Source organism: Camelus ferus, chromosome 29 (assembly GCF_009834535.1).
Source record: "Camelus ferus isolate YT-003-E chromosome 29, BCGSAC_Cfer_1.0, whole genome shotgun sequence".
Lineage (NCBI taxonomy): Eukaryota > Metazoa > Chordata > Mammalia > Artiodactyla > Camelidae > Camelus > Camelus ferus.
Genome location: NC_045724.1, coordinates 1,060,638 through 1,088,420, shown reverse-complemented (window position 1 = coordinate 1,088,420; position 27,783 = coordinate 1,060,638).

Genomic DNA, 27,783 nt, shown 5'->3' with positions numbered 1-27,783 from the left:
CTTTTATTTCTCTCTGATTCTCTTTCCCATCTGTTGTCAATAATCAATGTCCTCATGGTCTGTGCTCATGCAGTAAGCTATACCCAGTGGTGGCTTTGGTGGTTGTCACATTTGGTTCCAGCACAGCTCCAGGATATAGAAAATTCCACATTGATGCAGCTTCTCTCCTCCCATCCCTAATGGGTGGTCCAGAGCCTTCTACTTACCCTAGCAGCATAACTTTACTGGACCTCACCATAATTTCCCTCCTAGTTTCAGATCTGCACATGGTTTCAGATGCAAAGGAAGCTCATAACTTCCTGCCACATCTTTATCAGGTCCTCAGTCATTTAGGTGGAGGGTGTATCTTGGTCTCCTAAGGCCGCATTAACAAATTATCAATTCTTGGTGGCTTAAAACAAAAGAAATTTATTCTCAAAATTCTGGAGGCTAGAAATACAAGATCTAGGGACAATTCTTCCTTATCTCTCCCAGTTCCTGGTGTCTCCATCTTCGCATTGCCTTCTCATCACCCTGTTTCTGTGTCTTCTCCTCTTCTGTCTTACAGAGGGTAATTGCCATTGAATGTAGGGCCTGCCTATATAATTCAGGATGGTCTACTGAGATCCTTAACTTAATTATATCTTCAAAGATGCTTTTCCCAAATAAGTTCACATTCACAGATTCCAGGGTCTAAGACTTAGACCTACCTATTGGGGGGGTCATTATTCACCCACTACAGGGAGTAAGCATTTGAGGCACATCTCATGACTATTTGTGTCATACTGCCATCTATCCCGTTTCTCCCAAACCCGGTTGTGGGACACCCACTTTCAGAGCTGTTTCTCTTAAGCTGCAGACAGGAAAAAAGCCTGACTCTTTTCTCAGATGTTCCCAGATTTCATGAGGGGCCTTCTTGTGCTTTGTTTCCCCTCTTCCTACCCTACTCCTACCCCCTTAGAATTCTGCTCTAAGAGGTCAAGGGGCACAAACTTGGTTCAATTTCTCACCCTGTACTTGTTGGTCCATGTATTCTTCACTGCCTCCTTCCCTGCCCCACAGCCGAACCCTTCCCCCATCAAATACTTTTTCTCTGAAAGGATGAGGGTGAAGTGCCAACCATCTCCCATCTTTTGGTTTCAAATCAAGACTAGTGCTTCTCTGGACTTAGCAATTTAAGGTCAAGATCTATGCTATTGTCATGAGCCCTCTTCACTGCAATGGACATCATTATGTTTAGCCTCCTGAGGGAGGAAGAACCAACAGGAATGGGAAGGAGTCCACTCAACTGACACTACAACTCATCCTGCCCCACTTACAAGTTGAGGATTCACATTCAGCCCACTCAAAAGTGCTCTTATTTCAGCTGCTCTATGTGCCTAGCAATTGCTTGAAAACCCTAAGTCATTTAAGTTATTTCTCTTTTCCATTTGAGTAGCATCATCCCTCATCAAAAACATTTTAATGCAGCTCTATTTAATACAAAATAAAGTAATTTGGGGCTGATGGCAACTCAGGGAATAGCTCTATTATTTTGAATTAAATGAAACTTTATCTGTCCTTTCTGAGGATTTTAAGGGTTTGTGCAAATTGCTGTCAGATTGATTTTGCTGCAATTTAGCCCAGTTTGTTAAAGTAAATATATCAGATGTACAATCAGTTCCTTAGTAAGGGAAGAGCAACTGGAGCTTTGTTTCCAGGGCCACCAAATTTAGAGTTTATAAACAGTCAAAAATATATTTTAAAATATATGCTCTCTACAACTCAGAAAATGATGTTTCCCAACAGTAAAAATGGATATGGGAAGAAATAGCTGCATGACAAAGACTGTCAATATCAGAGAGGAGAGAGCTTGGGGTTTAGCCCAGGAACAAGGAAGAGGCTGAAATTTGGAGGTAGGAAAGGTCAGGTAGAGAGTATTTAAAAGGCTGAGCATGTGATAAGGGAGGAGGGGAGTGTGAAGACATCAGAGGATTCTGGAATATTACCCTGTTAGTGAGGAAATGTACCTACAAAGATCCCCCCAAAGCCTGGTAGCACACCCATCCACCTGTCAAATTATTACACATTTAGTAGTTCAAACACTGATTTAATATCTTACAGTTCTTTCAGAAGTCCAATAAGTATCTCAACAGGCTAAAATGAAGGTGCATATGGACAGCTTCCAATCTTTATTTGTCATGTATTCTGTTAACAAGATTCTCTATTAATAACATTAATTGAAGCTCAATTTTTAAATAAGGATTACACTTTTTTGGAGAAGTTAAAAATGTAGTTTATGGAAAGATATGTATCTTTACAAAGAGCAGTAGCAAACAATCGAATCTAGAAGTTTAAATAAAAGTAGATGACTTTAAAACTTTTAAAAAGCTGAAGTCACTGTAAATAGGATTGCATTTAAATCCATTGGCATGGACAATTTTATAGATTGCAAAAAATATATAATCTGGGATTTTTTCAGACTTTAATGTGTGACCTCCATGAACTATGAATCTCCTAAGAAGTTCTTTTGTCAAAACTGTATCATAAACCATACATTTACAAATTAACTCTGACCTCTTCTCTCATTATGGATATGCCTAGCAAAGCTTAAGGCATATGCATAAGAGGCATACAATTTTAGGGATTTTGAACACCAGATGGATTCTCATTTCAAGTTCACCTATTAAAGTCTTTTCTTGTACTAGGAATTAATAATCAAACAAATCAGGTATTAATTTATAATATGAATTGAATTTACATAAAATATATTATAACAAAGTCAGTGAAAATTTATGTGAGTATTCAACTGTTTTGGAAAGGGAATCTTTCCCAAACTATAGCTATAAAGAAAGAACTAACAGAAAGAGAAACAGATAGAGGAAGTTAGGTTTAAATCTCAGCAAATAAAATTTATTCTTGGTAGGTCACATGCTTAATGCTAGCAATATCTGAAGAAGTTGGCAATGGATGTTCATGGTATATCCTTCTAAATTAAAGTGTGCAAATCCAAGAAAGGAGATTTAAATTTTGTGCAATTCTCCAGCACATTTGGAAAGTATTCATAAAACCAAGTTAGCTCCAAGTGGAATATTAACTGCTAGATAACAAATGTGTTCATCTGCAATATAAAAATAAATGGGTCATTTAAACTAGGTCACCAGCAGATCAAAATGAGAATAGAGATGTGTAGAAGAAAGGGACAAAAAGGGAGCAGAGCACCTGTAAGCTTTGATGTATGTACATATCTGCAAGGCAGTAAAGGTCAGTACATGTTAGCCTGGGCACTTTCAAATTGAACATACATTTACAGTATTGCATCTCTCAGGAGTTGTTTTGTGTATTCATGGGAGTACACTATTTAGTCAAGAAGACAAACAGCTGGTAAGAAAATAAATGAAATAAAATTCACTTTGAAAGAGAAAAGTGAACTAGGGAGATATCTGGGACATAATCCTATGAGTAGTAAGGAAGGCAGAATGATATTTAAAGTACAAAAGAAGCAGCAGGAAGGGGAACTTTCATACTTTCAAGAAAAATTTTGATCTATGATGTTACTTATGACTCAAGAAGGAAGACCTCATGACTTTATAAAATATTTCTAAGAAGTCAAATTTTTTAATGAAAACCAAGTACTATCATTTGCATATTTGTGTTACTAATAAAGATTTAAGTATATGAGATTCCTTAAAATACTATGCTCTGTATTAAAATAGGAATAATAATAACATATACATAACAACTTTGATCTATAGCAATTCATAGGTATTTGTTATATATTTTGATATTTGATTATGCATTTGATGCTTATAGCTCATTCAGTTTAATTAAGAGTAATGAAAGGCCATTAGGAAGTATACATTTTTCTACTGCTTTTTATGATAAGAAGAGATAATATATCAATTTTAAGTGGAAAGATATTGTTAGGATGTTAATAAAAGTTAATATACAAAACTAAAAAATCATGGAAACCAGAGATAGAAAGGTTTTAGAAGAATATAAGTGAAAGAGAACACTTAAGGATGAATACATTACTAATCAAAGCTCCAACCTTAACAATTGGAACTTTGATGAAGAGGATATATATGAAGGCCAATATTCATGGGACTAAAATATAGAGGGTGTGGCCTGTCAAGAAACATTGTGTTCTTTCCTGGAACAAGTATTTTACAAAACCAAGAAGTCCATTTTTCATCTTGTTCTGTCCCTTTCACCCCTACCAAGTGGATCCAAATACAGAACACCTATTAACTCTGCTATTCTAAAATAAGCATTGAGTCATACTTTTTCTTCAGGTTCAATCAACTCAGCTTCTTAGACTTCTTTTGAGCCAGAAGGCTTTATAGGCACTCATCATATCTGATTCACTCATTCTTTTGTTATGTGTCTTAAAAACTCAGTAGGCTTGGAATTAATAATAGAGCTGCAATCATTTTCAAAAACAGTCAACAAGTTTTTCTTGAGCAGCCGCATGCTGAGAATATACTGACCACAGGAAGCCCTAAGTGGCCAATGGGCACAGAGCCAGTATAGGAAGGGATGAAAGAAGTGGAAAACATGGGAGGTTCTTACAGTCTATTTCTAATAAAAGAGACTCAGTAGAGCTGTACCCACCCATCTCCAGGAAGGGGAGCACAATATCTGATTAGGAGCCCTCCTTGAGTAGCACTATTCACTTACATGTTCAGCAGCTACAAACTGATCTCTTTTAATTATACTGGTTTCAAACCTCCAAAACCCAATGGTCAGTCCATTGTCAATGGAGAAGATCCAGATAGGCTCCCTTTTTTTTTTTTTTTTTTGTATATTGAAAAGGTAATACAGACACTTTATTTAAAAATTTAAATGTCCAGAGATCAGCCAAGATGGTGGAGTAGACATGAGTCACCTCTTCCCACAGACATACCAAAATTACAAATATTTACGGAACAAGTATTGATGAAAAAGACCAGAACCTGCCAGAGAAGATCTTTTACTAGCTTATCAGTCTCAGGACCCAGCCCAATCCTGATGAACAGCATGTAGGCACCAGTATTCAGATGCCTCCGATCAAGCAACCAACTGGGTGGAGACACAGTCCCACCCATCAGGATACAGGCTGCATTAAGAACCCCTGAGCCCACAGCCACCCCTGGATATGGCCCTACCCAGGACCCAGCACCACACACCATTGCACAGGCAGTAAACCCAGGATCTAGTTTCACACATGAGTGGGAAGGCACTAGCCCCAGAATTCTTGACCCCACCCAAAATAAGCCTGCTTAGCCTTGGGCTTAACCTGCTGTCCACCAGCCAGCAAGCAAAAGCCCCAGGACAATAGCCTCACAGTCTTTGAATCCAAACCACCAACAGCAGGCCAGCTCCTGCTTTGGGACCAACTGGTCTACTTAGCCTCAGGAACAGCCTCACCCACCAGCAGGCAGACCAGTTGCAGGAAAACAATAACACCACAGTCTGCAGACCCAGCCCACCCACAAGCAGGCCAGCACCAGCCCTAAGAATAGGTGGGCCATGGCCCATTCCACTAGCAGGCAAGCACAAGCTTTGGGACACTTTGGATCCTGCAGCTAGCTGTGTCAGAAATCAGGCACACCCATCAGCAGTTCAACACCAGTTTTGAGACCCCTGGGCCTTGAAGCCACACCCCAGGACCCAGATCTGCCCACCAATAACCCAACATTAGCCCCAGGGCATGGTTTTACCCATTGGTGGACGGAAACCAGCCCCAGGATCTCCTGGATCTCAATTTCACCAATCAATAACAGTACTAGCTCCAGGCCCCCCACTGTTCCACAGCTAGCTATCTTGCTATCTGGCCCCACCAATCAGTGGCCAGCAGCCTTGGCACAAGGCAGTCCCTGCCAAACAACTGTACTAGGGACCAACCAAACCTACCAGACTGCCCACAGTAGTCAGCCAACTATAACAGAATAACTTATTCAGCCCAAATAAGGGGCACCCTTAGAGCATATAGCTCTGGTGACAAGAGTAGAATGTGCTTTGATGAAGCATAAGACATATTGTACAAAAGGCTACTTCTCCAAGGCCAGGAAATGTAACCAACCTATGAGATACATAGAAATAAAAACAACAAGTTAGGCAAAATAAGGCAATAGAGGAACATGTTCCAAATGAAGGAACAAGATAAAACCCCAGAAGAAAAACTTAGTGAAGTAGATATAGGGAATCTATCCAAGAAATAATTCAGGGTAGTGATTGTAAAGATGACCAAAGAAATTGGGAGAAGAATTAATGCACAGAGTGAAAACTTAGAAGTTTTTAACAAAGAATTGGAAACTATAAAGAACAACCAAAGAGAAGTAAAGGATACAAAAACTAAAATAACAAATACACTGAAAAGAATGAACAGTAGACTAAATGATACAGAGAAGCTGATCAGTGAGCTGGAAGACAGAGTAGTGGAAATCATTGATGCTGAACAGATAAAAGAAAACAGAATGAAAAGAATGGACAGTCCAAACATAAAAATAGTCATCAAATTACAAGAGAGGAAAACAAAAGGAAAAAAAGAACTAAAAACAAATACAAAATAATCCCCAAACAGTTAACAAAATGGCATAAGTATGTATCTATCAATAATTACTTTAAATGTAAATGGACTAAATGCTCCAATCAACAACTAATGAAGGTCTAAGACTGGACAGCTTCACAGGTGAATTCAAATATTTAGAAAAGAAATAGCACTTTTCCTTTTCAAAATTTTCAAAAATATTGCAGAGAAAGGAGGTCTTTAGAACTCGTTCTACAAGGCCAACATCACCCTGATACAAAATCCAAAGACAAAGCAAAAAAGAAAATTATAGGCCACTATCACTATTACACATAAATTTAAAAATCCTCAGCAAAATATTAGCAAACAAAAGTCAACAACTACATTAAAGGAATCTTACACCATGATTAACTGGGATTTATCCCAGGGATGAAAGTAAGTTTCAAAATCTATGAATCAATCAATGATATGCATAACATTAACAAACTGAAGAATAAAAATCATGTGATGATCTCAATACATGCATAGAACTCTTTTGAAAAAATTCAACATTGATTTTTGATAAAAACCATCAATAAAATGAGTATATAGGGAACATGCCTCAATATAAGAAAGGCCATATATGACAAACCTACAGCAAACATCAGAAGCAAAGGTAAAAGCTGAAAGCATTTCCTCTAAGATCAGGAACAAGACAAGAATTCCCACTCTTACTGCTTTTACTCAACATAGTATTGGAAGGGCCAGCTACAGCAATCAGACAAGAAAAAAATAAAATAAAAGGAATCCAAATTGGAAGGGAAGAAATAAAACTGTCCCTGTTTACAGATGACATGAAACTATATGTAGAAAATTCCAAAGATGCCACCAAAAAACTATTAAAACTAGTAAATCAGTTCAGTAAAGTTGCAGGATTCAAAATTAATATACAGAAATCTCTTGCATTTCTACACACTAATAATAAACTATCAGGAAAAGAAATTAAGAAAATAATCTCATTTACAATTCTATCAAAAAGAATAAAATGTCTAGGAATAAATCCAAACAAGAAGGTAAGAGACCTATACTTGGAAATCTATAAGACAAGAAATGAGATGTCTTATTTCTCTTTCTGATGAGAGAAATTGAAGACCATACAAACAAATGGAATAATATACCACACTCATGGATTGGAAAAATTAATATTGTTAAAATGGCCATACTACCCAAGGCAATCCACAGAATCAACGCAATCCCTATCAAAATGCCAGTGGCATTTTTTCATAGAACTAGAACAAATAATTCTAATATATATATGGAAACACAAAAGACACTGAATAACCAAAACAAGCTTGAGAAAGAAGAACAAATATGGATGTATCCCACTTCTTGATTTCAAACTATGCTATAAAGCTACAGTCATTAAAAAAAACAACAGTGTGGTACTGGCACAATAACAGACACTTAGATCAATGGAACAGAAGACAGAGCCCCAAATGGACCCCTATTCATATTGGTAATTAATCTATGACAAGGAAACAAGAATATTCAATAGAAAAAAGACAGTCTCTTCAAAAAATAACATGAGGAAAACTGGATAGAAACATGCAAAAGAATCAGATTGGAATATTGGACTATTTTCTAACACTATGTACAAAAATAAACTCACAATGGATTTTAAAGAAATCATAAGACCCCTAGAAGAAAACAAAGGCTGTACTCCCTTTGACTCCAGTCTCATCAATTTTTAAAAATGTATCTCCTCAGGCAAGACAAACAAAACAAAAATAAACAAATGGAACTACATCGAGCTAAAAAAGCTTTTGCACAACAAAGGAAAACAAATTATCAACAAAACATAAAGGGAAATACTGAAAGGGAAAAGACATTTGAAAATAATATATCCAATAAGAGGTTAATATCAAGGATTTACAAATAACTCATACAACTCAACATTTAAAAAAACTGATTAAAAAAATGAGCAGATGACCCAAATAGACATTTTTTCCAAAGAAGATATACAGATGGCCAACAGATACATGAAAAGATACACAATATCACTAATCATTGGGGAAATATAAACCAAAATCACAATGAGATATCAACTCACACTTGTCAGGATGTATTATCAAAGGACAACAAATGACAAGTTTCAGCAAGGATATGGAGAAAAGAAAACTCTCGTGCACTGTTGGAGGGACTGTAAATTGGTACAGCCACCACTGAAATCAGTATGGGCATTCCTCAAAAAATTAAGAATAGAATTACCATACAATCTAGCAATTCCACTTCTAGGTATTTATCCAAAGAAAATAAAAACACTAAATCAAATAGATATATGCACCATATGTTAATTGAAGTATTATTCACAATAGCCAAGATATGGAAGTACCTAAGTGTTCATCAATAAGTAGATGGATAAAGAAGATGTATATAACTACAATGGAATATTATTCAGCCATAAAAAGAACAAAACCTTACCATTTGCAACAACATGGATGTACCCAGATAGTACTATGCTAAGTGAATTAAATCAGACAAAGACAAATACTGTATGATTTCATTTATATGTAGAACCTAAAAAACAAAATAAATATGAAGCATAACAAAACAGAGTCATAGACAGAGAATAAGCTGTTGGTTGCCAGAGGGGAGGTGGATAGAGAGATGAGTGAAATAGGTGAGAGAAATGAAGAGATACAAACTTCTAGTTATAAAATAAATGAGTCACAGGGATGAAATGTACAGTGTGGGGAATATAGTCTATAATAATGTAATATCTTTGTACAAGGTGATGACTGGTAACTAGACTTATTGTGGTGATCATTTTGTGATGTAAAGAAATATCTAGTCATTTTGTTGTGCACCAGGAACTAACACATTGTTGTAGGTCAATTACACGTCAAAAATAAACAAACTAACTCATAGGAAAAGAGATCAGATTTGTGGTTACCAGATGCAGGGGTTTGAAGAAAGGAGATTATACAAAAGTGATCAAAAGTACAAACTTCCAACTATAAGATAAATAAGTAGGGATGTAACTTACAACATGATTAATATAATTAACACTGCTGTATGCTACGTATAAAAATTGTTAACGGAGTAAATCCTAAGTGTTATCATAGTGAAAAGAATTTTCTTCTCCTTTTATTTTGTATCTATGTGAGATGACAAATGCTCAGTAAGTTTACTGTGGTAATCATTTCGTGATGTATATGAAGTCAGATCATTATGTTATACACCTTAAAATTATACAGAGCTGCATGTCAATTATAACTCAATATAACTAAGAAAAAATAAGTAAGCAAACAAATAAATAATCAAAGGTTAAAAAGTGGCTTATGGTCCATTACAAGTGCATTCCAGTCTCTCCCACCCCAAGCTGCTGTTCTTTCCTCTCGAGGGATAATCATTATTTCCACATTCTTGTACCTAGAAACAGTCTAGAGAATATGCAAATAGACCCATATCCTCACTTCTTATCTATTAAAATAATTAACATTTTATTTTTTAATACTGTTTTAGACTTACTGAATATTTAAGCAGATAGTACTAGAGTTCCATGTATTTGCTCCCCACCCTATATTCACTTGTTAAAATTAATGAATTTATATTGATACATTATTATTATTAACTATAGTCCATAGTTTATGTTAAAATTTACTCTACATTTTACAACTCTAAGAATTTTAGACAAATGCCTGATGACAAGTACCCACCATTACATTTTTGTACAGACTAGTTTCCATGCCCTAAAAATCCTCTGTGTTTCATTCATTTATCTCCCTCCTCCATCCCTTCAAACCATGGCAACCACTGACCTTTTAACTGTCTCTATAGTTTTGTCTCTTCCAAAGTGCCATGTGGCTAGAATCTTGCTTAGTAATACGCATTTAATTTTCACCCACATCATTTCATGGCTTGATAACTCATTTCTTTTTATCACTGAGTAATATTGCTTTGTATGGATATGCTACCTTTTTTCTTAATCCATGCAGCTTAGTTACTTCTAATTTGGGGCAATTATGAATAAAACTGCTATACACATTCATGTGCAGGTTCCAATGGACATGTTTTCAATTCTTTTGGGTAAAAACCTAGGGGTACAATTTTTGGATTGTGTAGTATGCCTAGCTTTATAAGAAGTTGTCAAAAAACAAAAGTGACTGTACCATTTTGCATTCCTAAGAGCAATAAACTTTCTCATCAACATATAGTGTTGTCATTTTTGAAAATTTTTATTTTGGCCATTCTAATAGGTGTGTAATGGTGTCTCATTGTTTCTTTAATTTACAAATCCTTAATGACACATGATGATGACCAACTTTTCACATGCTTATTTGCCATCTGTAAACCTACTTTGGTGAAGTGTCTGCTAAGATCTTTTGCCCAATTTCAATTGAGTTGCTTATTTTCTTATTGTTGAGTTCTAAGTGTTCTTTGTATATTTTGGATACAAGTAGCCTGTCAGATATATGTTTGCAAATATGTATTTCCCCCCAGTCTATGGCTTATTTCTTCACTCTCTTAACAGTGGCTTTCACAGAGCAGAAGTTTTATGTTTTAATAAAGTTCAACTTACCACATTTTTATTTTATGAATTGTGCTTTTGGTGTTGTATCTAAAAACTCATCACCAGACCCAAGGTCACCTAGATTTCATGTATAAGTGATATAATATAGTATTTGTCTTTCTCTGTCTGGTATTTCACTAATTCACTTAGCATAATGACCTGTCATCGATTTCTCTATCTTGTCACAAAATGTAGGATTCCCTTTTTATGGCTAAAATTCCACTGGAGATATATCTGTATCTATATCTATATCTATATATCCCATTTTCTTTATCCATTTATCCACTGGACAAGACTTAGGTTATTTCCATACCTTGGCTATTGCAAATAATGCTGCTATAAGCTTGGAAGTACAGATATATCTTAGAGAAAATGATTTCATTTCTTTGGTTATATACCCAGAAGTAAGATAGCTGAATCATATAGCAGTTCAATTTTTAGCTTCTTGAGGAATGTTTATACTATTTTCCATAGTAGCTGTACCAATTTACATTCATATGAATAGCATATAAGGGTTCCCCTTTCCCCACATCCTGTGAGCACTTGTTATCACTTATCTCCTTGATGATAGCCATCGTAACAGGTGTCCTGAAGTGCTATCTTACTGTTGGTTTTCATTTTCATTTCTCTGATGATTGGTAATGTTGAGCACCTTTCCATGTATCTATTCACCTTTTGTCTTTTTGGGGAAGAACATCTAATCAGATCATTTGACATTATTTTAGTTGGGTTATTTTTATTTTTATTTTATTTTGCTATTGAGTTGTATGAGTTCTTTGTATATTTTGGATATTAACCTCCTATTAGATATGTAGTTTGCAAATATTTACTCCTTTTCCATAAATTGCCTTTTCATTTTGTTGATAGTTTCCTTTACCAAGCAGACACTTTTTAGTTTGATGAAGTCCCACTTGTTTATTTTTGCCTTTGTTGCTTTTGGTTTTTGTGTCAAATGAAAAAAAAAAAAAGACAAATAATTTACAAGACCAGTATCAAGGAGCTTACCCCCTATGTTTTCTTCTAAGAGTTTTATGGTTTGGGGGTTTGTATTAAAGTCTTTACGTATATTTCATTAAGATCTATTTCTGGAATTTTACTTTGTTCTATTATTTGGAACATAGTCCTCTGTTTCATCATTTTCCTTGACTCTGTGTTGGTTTCTGTGCATTAGATTGTTACCCAATCCCAGTCTTAGCAGAGTGGTCTCAGGTAGGAGATGCTCCTTGTTGATCATCCCAGCCTAAGCTCCTAGTCATTTCCCAAATTTTTATGGTTGTCCAAGTCTCCTTCTTTGCTCTTAGTGGCTCCTAGTATTTGACAAGACCCATCAGTGTCCAAAAGGGAAGGATTATACTCAGCACCTAGATGCAGGCTGATTAGATACACCCTTAAGCAGTAGCTGAGAAAGTTTATAGTTAAACTCCTCTCAGTTAGAAACTTGGGGATCGGTATTTTTACCTGCTCCCTTTAGGAGCACAGCTATGTTGACTAAGAAAAAAAGCACAACCTAAAAGTTGAGAATTATGTTTTATTTGGTGGACAAAACTGAGAGCTTAAGCCTGGAAGACAGCCTCTCAGATAGATCTGAGGAACTGTTCTAAAGAAGTAAGGGAGTAAGGGAGGAGCCAGGTTGGTTTTGGTTTTTTGTTGTTGTTGTTGTTGTTTGGTTTGTTTGGGGGTTTTTTGGTTGTTTTTTTTTTTTTTTTTGCAACAAAAGCCAGGTAGTTGGAATATCAAAAGATTATTGCTAATTAAAGAAAATCAGATATATCAAGTTAATGAACTTAGTGCTTTTCTAAATATGGGAAAATGCAAGAGCCTGGGCTCACTGAAATCATTCCTTTGATATGCACCTTAAGCATCTAAGGCCAGCATACTGCTTTTTTTCCACCCTGAATCACCTCAGAGTACATTTGGGGGTGGATGCAGTGGTTGCTGGCATGGTGGCCACAACATCCTTTGTTTACTGATATGGCAGGCAACATATTTCATCCACATCTGCATGATGGTGATAAAGAAAAAATGTGGGGTGAGAAGACAGCCATGTCCCAGGTCTCAGTTGAGTACCTGGGACAAACCTTGCCAAGTGTGGGTCCTTAGCTTGGCACAGGAAAGAATTCAACAGTGAGCCAAAGTTGAGCAAAGGTAGATTTATTCAAAGAGATACATACTCCAAAAACAGAGTGCAGGCTGTTTCAGAAGGCGAGAGAAAGGCCACAAGGTGTGGGGGTTAGGTGCTCAGTTTAAAATAAAAGTAGATATGCACTCCATAGACAGAATATGGGCCATTTTGGTGGTCTCAGAAGGCAAAGGAGTGACAGGCCATGAAGTGGAAGTAAAGCCCCTTTATGCTAGAAGCAGGTATAGCAACATCTTCTGGACAGTTTTCCCTCTCCTTCACTTATCTGCCCAGTGCCCCCACTTATCTAACTACCTAACAAAAAGACTAGAAGATGGCTTTTTTTTTTTCCTGCTCCCTTTGCACTGAGCTCTGGTGGGATAGACAGTTAAGAAGTGCTTTTTTGTTTGCTACAGTCTTGTTGGACTTGTGAATGGAAGACCTGTTGGCTATCAGAGCCAGGTGACCCAGGAATCTGTCCTTTCGGCAGCAGCTGTAAAAGCTGGGGTGCACTCATGTGTACAAGTTTCTGCTGGAGAGATACTGGCAACTTTGAGCAGCCTGGAAGGAGAAGGCCCTTAGTGCCAGCTAAGTTTTAACCCTGGCCCTCAGATAGTAGTTTTTAAATTATGCAGCTAAACTTCTTTTATGGAAAAACTGGGAGTTGTATGATTTTGCCTGCTTCCTCTGTGCTAAGCCCTGGCAGAATAGCCACATTGAAGTGCTCACATTCCATTAAGAATTGCTTTTTTGTTTGCTATAGAGATCTCATAGACACATGCCCTTTAGGGCTAGAAGTTTTTGGATGCTCACCGACCTCCAGTGTTTGTTTTAAAGATGGGGCACTACAGGTGGAGTCCAAACTCTGCTCTTTGGAGATTTCCTTCCAATTATATAGCACTGTGCCAGGGGTGGGGTTTATGACAAGAGAATGTCTCAGCCTTTCCCATGTGTATTTTCTTATTCAACTAATATATGAGTCACTCAGCTAGTTTCTAGATCTCTTTCAGAGGACATTGCTCCCTGTACAGCTATACATTTTGGTGAGTGAAGGAGAGGTCAGGAGCTTCCTATGTCTCTATTATGGGGTTTGAGGACAAGTGAGAGGCCCTATAGAGAACCAAAGGGGACTCTGATCACAAAATATCTGCCTGTGCCCTAATCACTCACGTCATGAAGACATGAAGAAAACACAAAGAACATTCCTCTCCCAACATGTACAGTAATAGCTTGGGAACTAGCTTCTGTTGGGTCCACAGACATCTGGCAGATTCCTGCTCCAAGGTCCCTCAGCTGCCTGGCTGCTGCCTTTTAAAGATAACAAACTCTTAGCTGAGATAATGATCATCTATACAATGCCTGGAAAGCTTGACCTCCAGAACCACTCACAACCCCCTACCAAAATCTGTAGCCTTACCCTTTCATGACCCCCTACCTTCCCTGTTACCTCAACATCAACCTATCAGAGAATTGTGCATGAACTAATCACACACCCTGTGACCCCTTTGTGTCTGATGTCATGTAAGCACAAAGAGTTAAATTTTATCTTCTTTCATAAAAGATCAGCAACCTACCCTTGGGGCACACAGACACCGCTTGTCTGTCTGCCAGCTGTTGCCTGTAGCTGCGTACCTAATAAACTTTTAACATTTCTTTGTTTCTGGTAAATTCTTTTATTACCCACAGTACTGACCTGCCTTGTTCCACAACATCTTGGTCAACCACCCATTCAAAATCTCCTCTTGACCTTTATTTTGAATAATTTGATTATGTTACCCTGTGGTATAGTTTTCTCCATGTTTTTTGTTGTTAACACTTGGAGTTCATTGAGATTCTTGAATCTGAGGCTTTATACTTTCTATCAAATTGGGAAAATTTTTGGCCATCATTTTTCAAATATTTCTGTCCTCTTCTTTCTGTCAAAGACTCAACCTGCAAATACATCAGGCTGCATGAAGTTGTTCCATGGCTCACTAATGATCTATTCATTCTTTAAAAACTCTTTTCTCTCTATATTCCATTTTGGATACTTTCTATTGCTGTTTTCAAGCTAACTTTTTTTTTCTTCTGTATTGTCTAAAGTGAATTTAATCTCTTTTGGTAATTTTTAAAAAATCTCAGACATAGTATTCTTCATCTGTAGAAACTCAATTGCTAAGTCTAGGCCTAATGATTTCACACTTTCCAGGAGATGCTTCAGTGTCCTCTACCCAGTGCCCTGTGAATCTGGTTTTCCATTCTGGCTGGTAGAAAAAGACACTATTCCTAGTCCTATGCAAGTATGTTGTTACTTCTCATCTTTTCTTATATGTTTAATTTCCTGGCATATGCATTGACATTTCCTCACATGCATGCAGGGAGCATTACTCAGCTGACTACTTGAGGAAGAACTTTTGCAGAATTCTAGATTTCTCTATGCATCTTTCTTTATTCCAGTACTTTGTCCTATGAACTGTCACAGGCTTCATCTTCCCAAAGTCTCAGCAATATTTCATTAACACAAAGAATCCACCTACCATTGCTGGGTTTCCCTTCCCTGGATTTGACCTAGAAACTCTTTTAAGGCAGTAAGCTGAAGCAATAGGAGGGTAGATCTCATTTGCTCCCTCCTTTCAGGGATTACTGTTCTTCATTGCCTGGTATATAATGTCTTACAAACCATTGTTTCACATATTCATCCATTTTTTTGGTTGTTTCAGGTGGGAGGAAAAATCTAATCCCTGCTACTCTATTTTGGTCAGAAGTAGAAGCTTAAATTACTTATTTTAGTTTCTATTAAAAAATGAATTTTATGGATGTATTGCAAATTAATTAACCAATTCTGAATTGATTATTTTTGGATAAAAAATTGTATGCTTTTATTGCAGAAAAATGCTGCAATCAAAATCCTAATATATTATCTTTGCCTTGTTGTAAATTAACTATATTATGTTTTAGAGGCTACATTTCTCAATCAAAAATGTATATGCATTTAAAATTTTGATAAACATTATAAAATTGCCCATCAGAAGTTGCTACTAATTTTTCTTCCCACTAGTCTGAGAAAAACTATTAACTTATTACAACTGATTTTAAATTTTATCTTTTATTTACCCCAAATATATGCATTCTTCTCACTATATAAACTTTGTGTATCATTTAGTTCTCATAGCATTAGGTATTACTACTGTCCCAGTTTTACAGATGTGAAAACTGAGGTATAAAAATATCTAGTAACATTTAAGTTTATAAAGTTCTATTCAGAAGAGCCTGGATTTAGTACCTGATTGGTAACTGCAAAGTCTGAAGCTAGTCTTGTCCTTAGTACTGGCTTCCCCTCCTCCATCCTTGGCTGACTCATGGAAGCCTATGAATCTGTCTTAGCCTGGATGAAGCTAGGTCTAATTAGAATCCCAATTTCACTCGTGGTGTTTCTTGCCATTACCTTGTCCACATCACTGCTGTGGTGTCTGGAACAGTGTCAGCCCCCCACCCCATACATTAGCCCTTCTTGGTTGAACTCTGTCTGCAAGATCTGCGCTCTTAGATACACAGTTTGCTGGAAGATTATAACTTAAAACAATGTTTTCCTCTGGCCCATGAGAGTACCACTGCCTTTAGGGCATCCTTCCTGGACCTTGTAGATGCCTCCTTCACCTCAGCTTTTTCTCCCACTGCTCCTGGCACCAGGAGAGTCTATTCTTGCTTCACACTGCTTTTTACTACTGTATGTCTTGCATTTTTTTCTGAGCAAATCTGACTTTTCTTTTCTGATGGAACTGTCTTAAGCTCTAATTGCCAGAGCACTAACACAATTCCTATTTTTAGGTAAGGCCAATCTGTCTAATGCGTTAGTCCTACCTGGATTCCTGACTCTGTATCACTCCAGTGCACACTGGATGAAACACATATTTTATCCTCTGCACTGCACTGTCAGCATTTCTGTTCTCTCACACAGCATCAGCTCCAATTATCACCATAAGAGGATCTGTTCTTCTGGTTTAAAACTCAATTCTGTTTATCTTTCCTGTTTCTTAGCAGCTGAGCTCGACTTTGTCAGGTTATAACTTATGGCCTCTTCACATGGAGAGACAATTTTCTGAGTGCCATTCCCTTCCCAGATAGCAAATAATCTCCCTGGCCCAGGGATCTCCAGAGAGGTACTTAAGGACAGTCAAATTAGTGCACTTTTACCATTCATTATCTTTAAACATTTGGAAATTAAAATAAATAATTTTTCAGTCTCTTACTGCAACAAAACTTGTACTATTATTTGAAAGATTATTATGCAGAATTAGCATGACCAGGCAATTTTATGTGTACTATCAACAGAAAGTGAATTTAGGTATCAAACAATAGCAGAAGGTGTTCAACTCAGAACTCAGAAAGAATCCCTTATGCATGAAACTTTTTTTAAAGAATAAGATTTTAGTTTCCTGCCTTAGGGATAAAGGACAATTGCTAGTAGACAGATTTGAGATGTCTGACTGTTAACTGAGTCCAAACTCATTCTGCTCACCACACAACAGGCCAATAAACTGGGAGATGAGGTGTTGGGGCAAGGAATAGCAACTTTATTCATAAAGGCGGCAGACTGAGAGGATGGCAGATTAATACCTTGGAGAACAACCTTCCTCCAGTCAGAATACAAGCTTCTTTTATACAAAACAAAACAAAACAGGGGGGATGTGGTTAGTTATTGCAAACTTCTTGTTGCAAGAATTCTTTGTTCTTGCAGCAGTCCATGTGGGTCAGGCCGTGGTGTCCCTGTAAACCTCTAAAACAAAGGTTATTTTCTATTCTGCAACTTGTTATCTTTATATAAGTGCAGAAGCCTTAATATTCTTAAAGCTCAGAGCCCTGAGAATAGGCTCTCCTGTATATTTCAGGCTAAAGGCAACATTGTTTCACAAAAGGTGCAGAGCCAGTAAGACTAAGCCTAGAAAACAGCGCACACAGTGGTTAAAACTAAAGGAACAGATCCAATATAGAGTCAGATCTGTTCTCCCCTAGTCCATGACAACCCCACACATGCCTCATGACAGGGTTGGGTTCCTGCAAAGTATTTTGTTCTCTCTGTTATTGGCCATAGCTGATTGGTAATGAAGAGACAGCTGACTCAAATGAGGTCAGTAAATGTTCTTTCCTAGCAATATGCAGTTGGAATGCAGAAAACCCAGTCTGTTACCTGGCACACCTGGCTGGGAAGCAATCCCAACTCCGCGGTGTGGGAGTCATTTTCCATCATGTGCCATGAGAAATAACTAAGCCATCCTAGAGTCTGGAAAAAAAAAAATCAAGTGATGCAACCAGAAATACAAAAAGAAACTACCATGGTGCTACAGAGAGCAGATGGTTAACATTTCCTATGAAACCTCACTGTGCTTCCTGACCTCACATTTTAGGCAAAGCCTGGTGTCCCTCCAATGAATTCCACTTCCTATATTAGCTGTGCTGAGTGTGTTCCTGTAGCTTGCAATTAAAAGAAGTTTTTATCAAGACAGAGGTAAATCATAATATCTGGGGTGGTTTAGGATCAATCCAACCTGAAAGCAGAGGGAATGAATAACATTAGAACTGTTCTGCTTCTTATCCATTTGAGCAAAAAGTACTGTTCTTAGTCAACATTTAGTAATAAGCATTGTATATTATGTGTCTTATGCAGACTCTTATTTTGTAAATTGGTAAAGGTAACATTGTAAGCAAATGGTATACTATTTTAATATGTGTTATAGCCTATTAATAAAATTCCAATAATAAAAAAAACTGTATTCATTGAATATTTATCATGTCAGACATGTAAATCACTTTGCATACATTTTCTCTACTATTTCAATTTTATAACATATGGATTATTTTTGTCCTGATACTGTTTTATACTTAGGAATATGAGGTATCTACAGGATAATGATCTTGTTTCTTATATCAGAGAAATAACAATTGAAGGACTTTATATGATACATCTTCTATGTCATCTGTCCTGACTCTAATCTATTTTGGCTGTATATCTCTTAAACTAAAATGGCCAAATCAAGCAAAATGCCCTATCTATACGTAACCTGACCAAATGTTAAGTGTAGTGAGACCCTCATCTCCTATACTCTAGACAATATACCTTAATTAATTAATTAATACATTAAAAGTCAATAAAAATTTAGTTATCTTTCATGTGACAAATATTCTGTTGAGTGCTAAGGTACTCAAGATGAATTAGAATGAAGTGGTGGAAAGATACAAACAGGAGAAAACTCTTTGGCAAGTGTTACTGTAGAGGTTAGAGCAAAGAACTGTGAGAAATCTTTCTAGAAGGAAATCAGAGGTAGATGTCTGGAAGGTATCTTGAAGGCTGAGGAGAAGCTTGTTGGGTGAAAACTTCAGAGGAATAGACACTCTTCAGGTGAAGAGAATAAGCACAAAAGCTTGAGGTGTTTTTAGAAATACAAGCAGAAATGACCATGGTGCTAGTTCTTCGTGGCTGATGCAGAGGTGCTTGTGTGTGGTGGGAGAGAAGTCCTGTAGAGAAATGAGACTGGAATAAGTCTCATATAACTAAATAAAGGGTCCACCCTTATATACTACAATAAGAGCAGAGAGTTTTTCTAATTAAGGGCTGACAGTGTCCATCTGTTTGATGGTAACTGACAGCTGCAGGGAGAATGGACTGAAGTCAGGATAATGAAGAGGCTGTGGTGGGAATCTAGAGACTGGAACAATGGGGCATGGGAAAGGCAGGGACAATGAAAAGGAAGCCATGTTTTGACATTGGATGATTTATTGATGCATTAGATGTGCGATGTAAAGGAGAAATGAGATAATTCTGAGGCTTCTAGATTGAGATAACCTGTGAAAAATATATGATTAACCAAAGGGAGAACACAGGATTTCAAACAATATTGGAGGAATATTGGAAGGTAACAGGATCAGTTTTGGGCCAGCTGGGTTTGAGAAATATGTGTGATAAGCAGCTAGAAATGTCCAGTAGCAGCTGAAGGGCAACCTCAGATTGCATTCATTTTGTAAGCAATCACGAGCCATCATTGATCAATAGTGATGTCTTTTAGAACATGGACACCCATCAAGCACTTTTCCCACCTCTCCTCATTCTCTTGCAAAAAGTTATCTTAATTGGGGAACTTATCCAGCTTTCCTGTTTAGTTGTATTTTATTGTTTTCTGAAAGTCAAGATAATTTGCATCTAGACTTTTTGATTCCATCACAGATTTCTGCTTTTTATTTTTTTACAGAACTTATATTCTGGCATTATTTAAAGAAATACCCAAGTGGTTAAAAATGTTGAGCAGGACCAAAAAGAAATGCTATGGCCTGCCAGTCCTGAGGGGTTATGTAATTACTTCATATTTTGTAACATCTCTCCTTGATTTGTCTGCCCTTCTCTGCCTTGTTCATTGCCCCAGGAATTTGAGTCTTACCAACTATATAACCTGAGCATTTTGCAGTCTTCTGGATTTTGGTTGGACCTGCCAGTGGATGATTTGAGAAGGGCACCCAAGAGTGGAAGCAAAGAGAGGTCAAGGGCTTTATTTCCCTGCACTCTTTTTCAACTTTGAGTTGCTCATGTCAAGAGATTCTCCTTCCTATGGTCCAGCCCTCCCTGGGCTCTAGAGATATAATGTTTTCTCTTTGCCCCCTTAGATAATAGGGTGATAATAGGTTCTGAGTCTCCGGGTTTTTCACTCTTTGTTGATGGCCTAAGTTCCATCCACACCTATGCACACAGACCATAAAATTATCTTCAAAACCCCAGCTGAGAACCTTGTTGACTGAGCACCATGACCCTAACTGATGCACTGTCACTTGGTTTGACATTTTAGAGGTCTCTTCTATGTGAGTTTTGAATATGACCCAATGAAATTATTATGAAGGGACTTATAACATTTCTCTTAAAAATAGTTCTTCTCTCATTCCACCACTACTTACAAGTGGAAGAATAATATGATATAATAGTTTCAAAGAATATTAGGAAAAAAAACAGCTCAGAGACTGCACACACATACACACACACACACACACACACCCCCCACTTGCTTCCATGAGCTCAAGTTACTTGGTTGCCCTTTTCCCACTGTGAAAATCATGATGTAAGTCAAGAGTAGCTCTTTGAAGTAGAAACAATACACCAGCCTATAAATGTCTCATCTAGAGTAATCATTTGTTATTTAGTCTATTAGGTCATTACACAGCCTTAAGGTAACCAGAGCACCACTTACTACATAATGAGCAACTATACCCAAGAGAAGCCTGGGTTACTCTGATATTAACTACTACCCATCAACTATGGCCAGGCTGTATGAGAGAAAGCAAAGGTTCCAATGCTTACAGTCTCAATTTGTCCATTTGTGTAACATAGGTAGAAAGAAAAATGAATTTGGCATCAAAAGTTTAGAAGCAAGTGTCTCTTTCTCACCCTACTAGGGCTGGGGAAAAGGCTTAGCTGCCCAGGTCACAGGGACAATGTTTAAACATTCAGGTTCCTGGAAGATTTTCTATCTTTATTGTTTAAAACACATCTGTCCTTATTGGCAAAATGGGGGATGGGAGTATGGAGTCGGGGCTGGAGGTAGGCTGATTAATCTGAAGTTTTCTGGTATAGAAATTTTAATCATATTTCATTTTTTTCCCCATAGGATATTCCCATTCCAGTTTTCTGAGAATGTAAATTACTATTTGATTACATAAGAAATCCCAATTCCAAAGCAAAAGGCAATGTAAAACCTCAGTACGATGCTAGAAAGTTAAAACACAGGGGGGAAAAAAGATGAAATGATTTTTGCCAAGATCAAATAGTAACTCTTCAGTAATGGAGCAATGTTTAGAATTACAACTATATCTGTTACTCAGATGGTGGCATAATAGGAAAGTTCTAAGAGACTATCATTGTTATTCTTAGAGTTATGAAAACAAAACATAGCTTTAAATGATTTAACAATGGTGTCCTGAAAGGCTGTATGTGGATTATGTTCCATGAAAGTAGGAAAGCTTTTTCTGTAAAATTAGATTTTATATTTTCCAACATTGAAATTTGGAGTTTTCTCTGTTGGAAATTAACAAACAACAAAAAGGTTTAAAAAGATACTATGATTCCATCATTTAAGTAACAATTGAAATATTTTTTATTACTCATTTTTGGAATGCTTAGCTCCATTTGTGAGTTTCAGGTGCTATATTATTAAATGAGGTAACTTTCTTTTCCTTAAAGCTTTGAAAAACACCAAGATTGTGTTTATATAAAAATAAATCTTATTTTTCCTACTGCTTTCTGTATTTTTCTAAGACCCCTTGATATTAAATTTTCCTTTATCTCTTCTTCCAATGTTATCTCCTCCACTTTCTCTTTCTATTTACTTGTACTTTTATTGGTTTGAAGAGAATTGAAATTTAAATAAAGACTGCAATTAACAAATATTGAGCACTTGCTATATGGCATATATTGTGCTGATCCCTTTATGTATACAGTACAATATAATTTAGTCTTCCAAAGATCCTGTGAGAGGGTATTCTATTTTTTAAAATGTGAAATATTGTAGGATGATGGGTGTTAACTAAATACATTGTGGTAATCATTTCATAATAAATACATAGATCAAATCATTATGTTGTATACTTTAAATTAATACAATATTCTGTGTCAATTATATCTCAATAAAACTGGAGGGAAATTCTTAGAAACACAGAGAGTTAACTAACTTGTATAAAGTAACACAGGTAGTAAGTGTTAAGAGTTGAGATTTGACAACTCTCTTTGAGATTTAGAGAGGCCTGAATCTCACAGTAATGTTTTTTAATTCCTATAAAATTTCTTACCAATTGTTGTAATTAATTAATAGTGATTTATTAAACCAAAATTAATCTACATTTCACTTTTATGGCTCTTTATGGATCATTTTCTCCTCTGAAACACGGAAAGTTTTCATTTTTATCTGATAACAGCTTAAACTCTTCAAAGCTGTAGAAAGAATGAAATTCTGAATCCATTTGGTTTCCTGTTTTTTCATTTAAAGTGTATTATATTCTATATAAACTGTCTACATTTTTTAATTTTAAGTAATTTTCCCACAAAATTGCAAGGAATGTATAGAACATCTTGAAATATGGTGTTTTTGTTTATTGAATATCAGTAGAACAATCTATCCGCTCCATTGTCAAAGTCCCACTAAGCTCACCTTCGAAACAGATAACTTGCTTTTGTTGGGTACACGCGCTAAGCCAAGGCTTAGTAGACTCAGTAGATCAGATGTCAGCAAGCAACCTGCCTCTGGGGGGTAAGGACCCAGCTCAGCTCACTGAGCAGTAATCAACATAGTGGTGCCCCCATAGCCATTTGGGAAATTACTTTCCGAAAGAATTTTTTCTTACAGAAAATATCTGAAATATCAGGACAGTCTACTACAAGGTGGCCTACATTCCCTAGGGCTATAGAGAGGACTCTTTTAGGAGAAAGTTTGATTTGAGGCATTGTAGTTCTCCTGACCAGGGATAAATCCCCATTACTTTATCAAGGGGGTCTTCATTTAAGGTTCTAGCATATATGACTTAGTTTATTTCTGATTATTATATAGGGCTAGAGTCGGGAGTATGGGCTAAAATTTATCTATGCCATCCGTAAAAGAGACAGTTTAGTGTAGAGATTAAAACTGAGACCTCTAGTATATTTGATTTATATCTTGGTCCCATTACTTACACTTGTCATCTTGGACAAATTACCTAATTTATTTAACCCTCTATTTTCTCACTCCAAATAGAGATAAAGACTATTTATCTCATTGGGTTGTCAAAGTTCAGAACATATTCTATGTCTGGTGCTTAGCAAAGGTCAGTTTTATGCTTTACAAAGGTTAATTTTAACTTGGGTATGAAACACAATATTTATAACCATTAATGTAGCAGATTAACTTATGGTGCCAACAGTTGCATGATTATGCAGGTGTGTGGCCAGTTTCTCACAGAGGCCAGTCAGCCTGGTTCATGGCCTTAGCTTTACCCAGCAAGGGCATAAGTATACCAGAACAAATCTATACTCATTACTGGAGGAAAAAATCAAAAATATCTGCCCCAAGGCTGGTCAATCTGTAGGATCACCTTCATACATAGAGGGCAACATTAAAAATTGAGGGAAGTCAATGGATTAGCATTTAGATTGGAAAGGGTATTCACAGTGAGTAGGCTTAAGAAGCAACTCAGTGAAGTTACTGCCACAGAACTGGTTTATGAAAAGGATTAAATATGACTGAAACAATTTGGATCTATGATGTCAATTAAGCCATATTTTCACATGCAATTCTTTATATAATTGGTTAGGTGAAAATTAGTTCTCTTCCTAATAAAGGAGTACTCTTGAATAGAAATTAAAACCAAGCCCAATTTCTGAACTAGAAATTAAAACATAAACACTCTTTACAAGTGTCTACCCTACTCCTGCCAAAGGTTGTATTAAATAATGAAAGGATGTTAGTTGCAGATTATCATCTTGCTAGGGGGCACAGCACAGCAAAAACAAACATCTGGTAATGTGGTTTCCCTGATGATGCATGAATGAGAGCGAGGCAGTGATATGCAGAGAACCAATATATAAAATGGTTTGATTTTGTTCTTGTTTCTGCTGTTGGCATGTCATTTGTCATAGGCAAATGTGAGAAGCCTCTTGATGGGATGATGCTTTGCTGAATTAGTCTGGTGGAAACAGATCTATAGTATCAGAACTTAATCATTATTTGGGGGTTACCTTTACTATAGAGCACTGCACAACTGCAAAAAGTCATTAGCTGAACTCAAATGTCAAATTGTTATCTTTCTTGCATGGAGAAAAAGAACAGCCACATTCATCACCCATTTAGAAGATTTTTTACATCAAAGTTTAACAGTAAGGTAGCATCTTATGTATTTTAAGTATTTTTATACTCTATTGGATATTTTCACTTAAAGTAACTCTTTGAACCATAGTAAGAGAAAGTCATGGTAGTCATAAAAAAAAAACTTCCTAATTATGCAGGTTTAAAGGGACCAGAAGCAGTTAACAGGAGGTATAGTGAAGGGCCTCTTTCAATAAAAACTTCGCATGGGTGCCCAGAATCCTCAGGAAGGGCTTGTAGGGCTAAAATACTTTTGTACCTAAAAGAAAACTATTCACCACACCCACACAGTTTGAACTAGAATTCCTCCCCATTCATGAAGGTCATTCTTTCTCCTTTCTTATCCCTGCTTCTCCTTTTCCTCCTTTCTTCCTTCCTTCCTTCCTTCCTTCCTTCCTTCCTTCCTTCCTTCCTTCCTTCCTTCTTCTTCTTTCTTTCTTCCTTTCTTTCTCTTCTTTCTTTGCTTCTTTCTTTCTTTCTTTCTCTTTTCTTTCTTTCTCTTTTCTTTCTTTCTTTTCTTTCTTCCTTTATTTCAGTTCATCTGAGATCACAGACCATAAGAGCCAGTCTGCCACAGAAACATCAAAAGTGTCTCCATCAACACAGAATTTCAAAAATATCAAATACTCTATGTTACCATTTATATGTGGAATCCAAACAACTTTAAAAATGAATGTATATAACAAAACAGAAACAGACTAATAGATATAGAGAACAAAATAGTGGTTACCAGTGGGAAGAGGGGAGGGGAGAGTGGCAAGGTAAGGTTATGGGATTAAGAGATACAAACTTCTCTGTATCAAATAGGTAAGCAACAAGGATATACTGTAAAGCACAGGAAAATATAGCCATTATTTTGTAATAACTTTAAATAGAGTATAACTTATGAAAATATTAAATCATTATTTTGTATACTTGAAATTAATATAATATGGTAAATCAACTATACTTCAATAAAGAAAAAATCAAACATAAAAAGAATGGAAAAAAAAGATAATTTTCTTTTTCTCTTGGTGCCTCTTACTGAATCTTCAGTCATCTTGGGGACATGAGATTAATTGTTCATGTCAGTTCTTATCTTATTTCCCCAGTCTTCTTCCATAGCCCCTTACTCAAACTTTTCTGATCACCTTCTAAAATATTATATACTTAGTAAGATTTGTTGTCTATTATTTTCCAGTCCCTCTCCTGTAAACTATAAACTCCACTGGGACAGGGATCTTTGTTTAGTTCTCTGGTACCTGGCATAGAGTAGACCCTTAAAAAATACACACACACACACACACACACACAAACACACACACACACACACATTTTGAATGGAAGAAGAGACAAACAATTTTCTTTTATTCTTCCAATAGGTAACCCAACACTTACTAAACATCACAACCAAGCCTAACTTAAACTTTTAGAAAATAGTGAGTAGAAATGTAAACATACATGTGCTGTCCACAATTTTATTTTGCAGAGAGGGATAAAAGCGCATTTCAATAGAGATGTGAAAAAGGCACAGAAGGGCTAATGCTGCATTTACTGGTAGAATGTAAAAGTTATTGGGTTTTATAAATTCAGTTTTCATCTTAACATGTGCTATTTTGCTGCCTGCAAACCCAAGAGTCACAACCACACCCAAATTTTTGCCATAGGTCCACCTTTTATCTTTCTCCTTCTTAGCCAACATTTAATTACATACTATTTGGCTAAGAGAACACAGCTTGTTATTACAGTAAAAACATTCAGAGCTCCTCCATAGACAGACTCTCTTGAAAACCAAGTATATAAGTAGTGGCACAATGCCTGGTTTTCAGTAAGATGAAGCTGAATTCTTCTAGGTCCTGAACACACAGATCAGTGTTTCTGTGCTTCTCTTGTTAAGTCAGTTTTTCCCAGGCACATGTCCAGCCAAAGGAACCATATTTGAGTCTCTTATGGGGGCAGTGATCTTGGGCAAAAAGGACCTTTACAAATGACTTTGATAATTATGTGAATGATTCACTAGACAAAGAGACACCCACAATTCACCAGGGACATTCAGCCTCATTCAACTTATTGTCCTTGTCCTTTTGTGGTCCCTAGACATCAAAATGTTCAAACCATAATTATCTAGGATTAGACAAATTGACTTTGTATATATGTTAGAAACATGAACGTCTAAGTCTCTTTGCTGAAACTCATTTTTCTTACAATGACAGACACAACAAACCACTCCTGCCATCACAATCAAATGAGCTGTAAATAATAACAGCATATAGGGAGTCTGATTTGAGATGTAGTTTTGCAAAGCTGTGGATTTTTCTTCATATATATTCTGGTATTATAATTACCAGTGAGAATGGGTTTAACTACCTGGAAAAGATGAAAATAGAGAACAGAGTGTCCAAATGAGGACTATTCATTGTACTTCAAATTGGCTGTTGACTGCTTCCTCAAAATCTCCTGATATGGGGGAGGTGGAGATGGCACAAAGAAGAATATACTTGCTCTGTGAAGAAATAGAATGCCATATCAGGGCAGGAGTCGTTACTAACAAAGGAATAAAGGAACCCTTCAAGGGACGTATGTTTACTGAAATGAAACACACACCAATTCCAAGTGAATATATAAAGAAGGCCTTCTCAGATTCTTGTCTTCCCAGAGGAGCCTAATGACATATGCATTAGTCAACAGAGAATATTGTTTTCTACTATTGAGCTGATTCTTTTGAAAAGGGAAAATGTGTTGTTCTGTTCCAAAAATAAGATATTTCTTGCCAAATCTCTCATTTATACTTATGTGCTAAAATTTTCTTTTTGGGTAG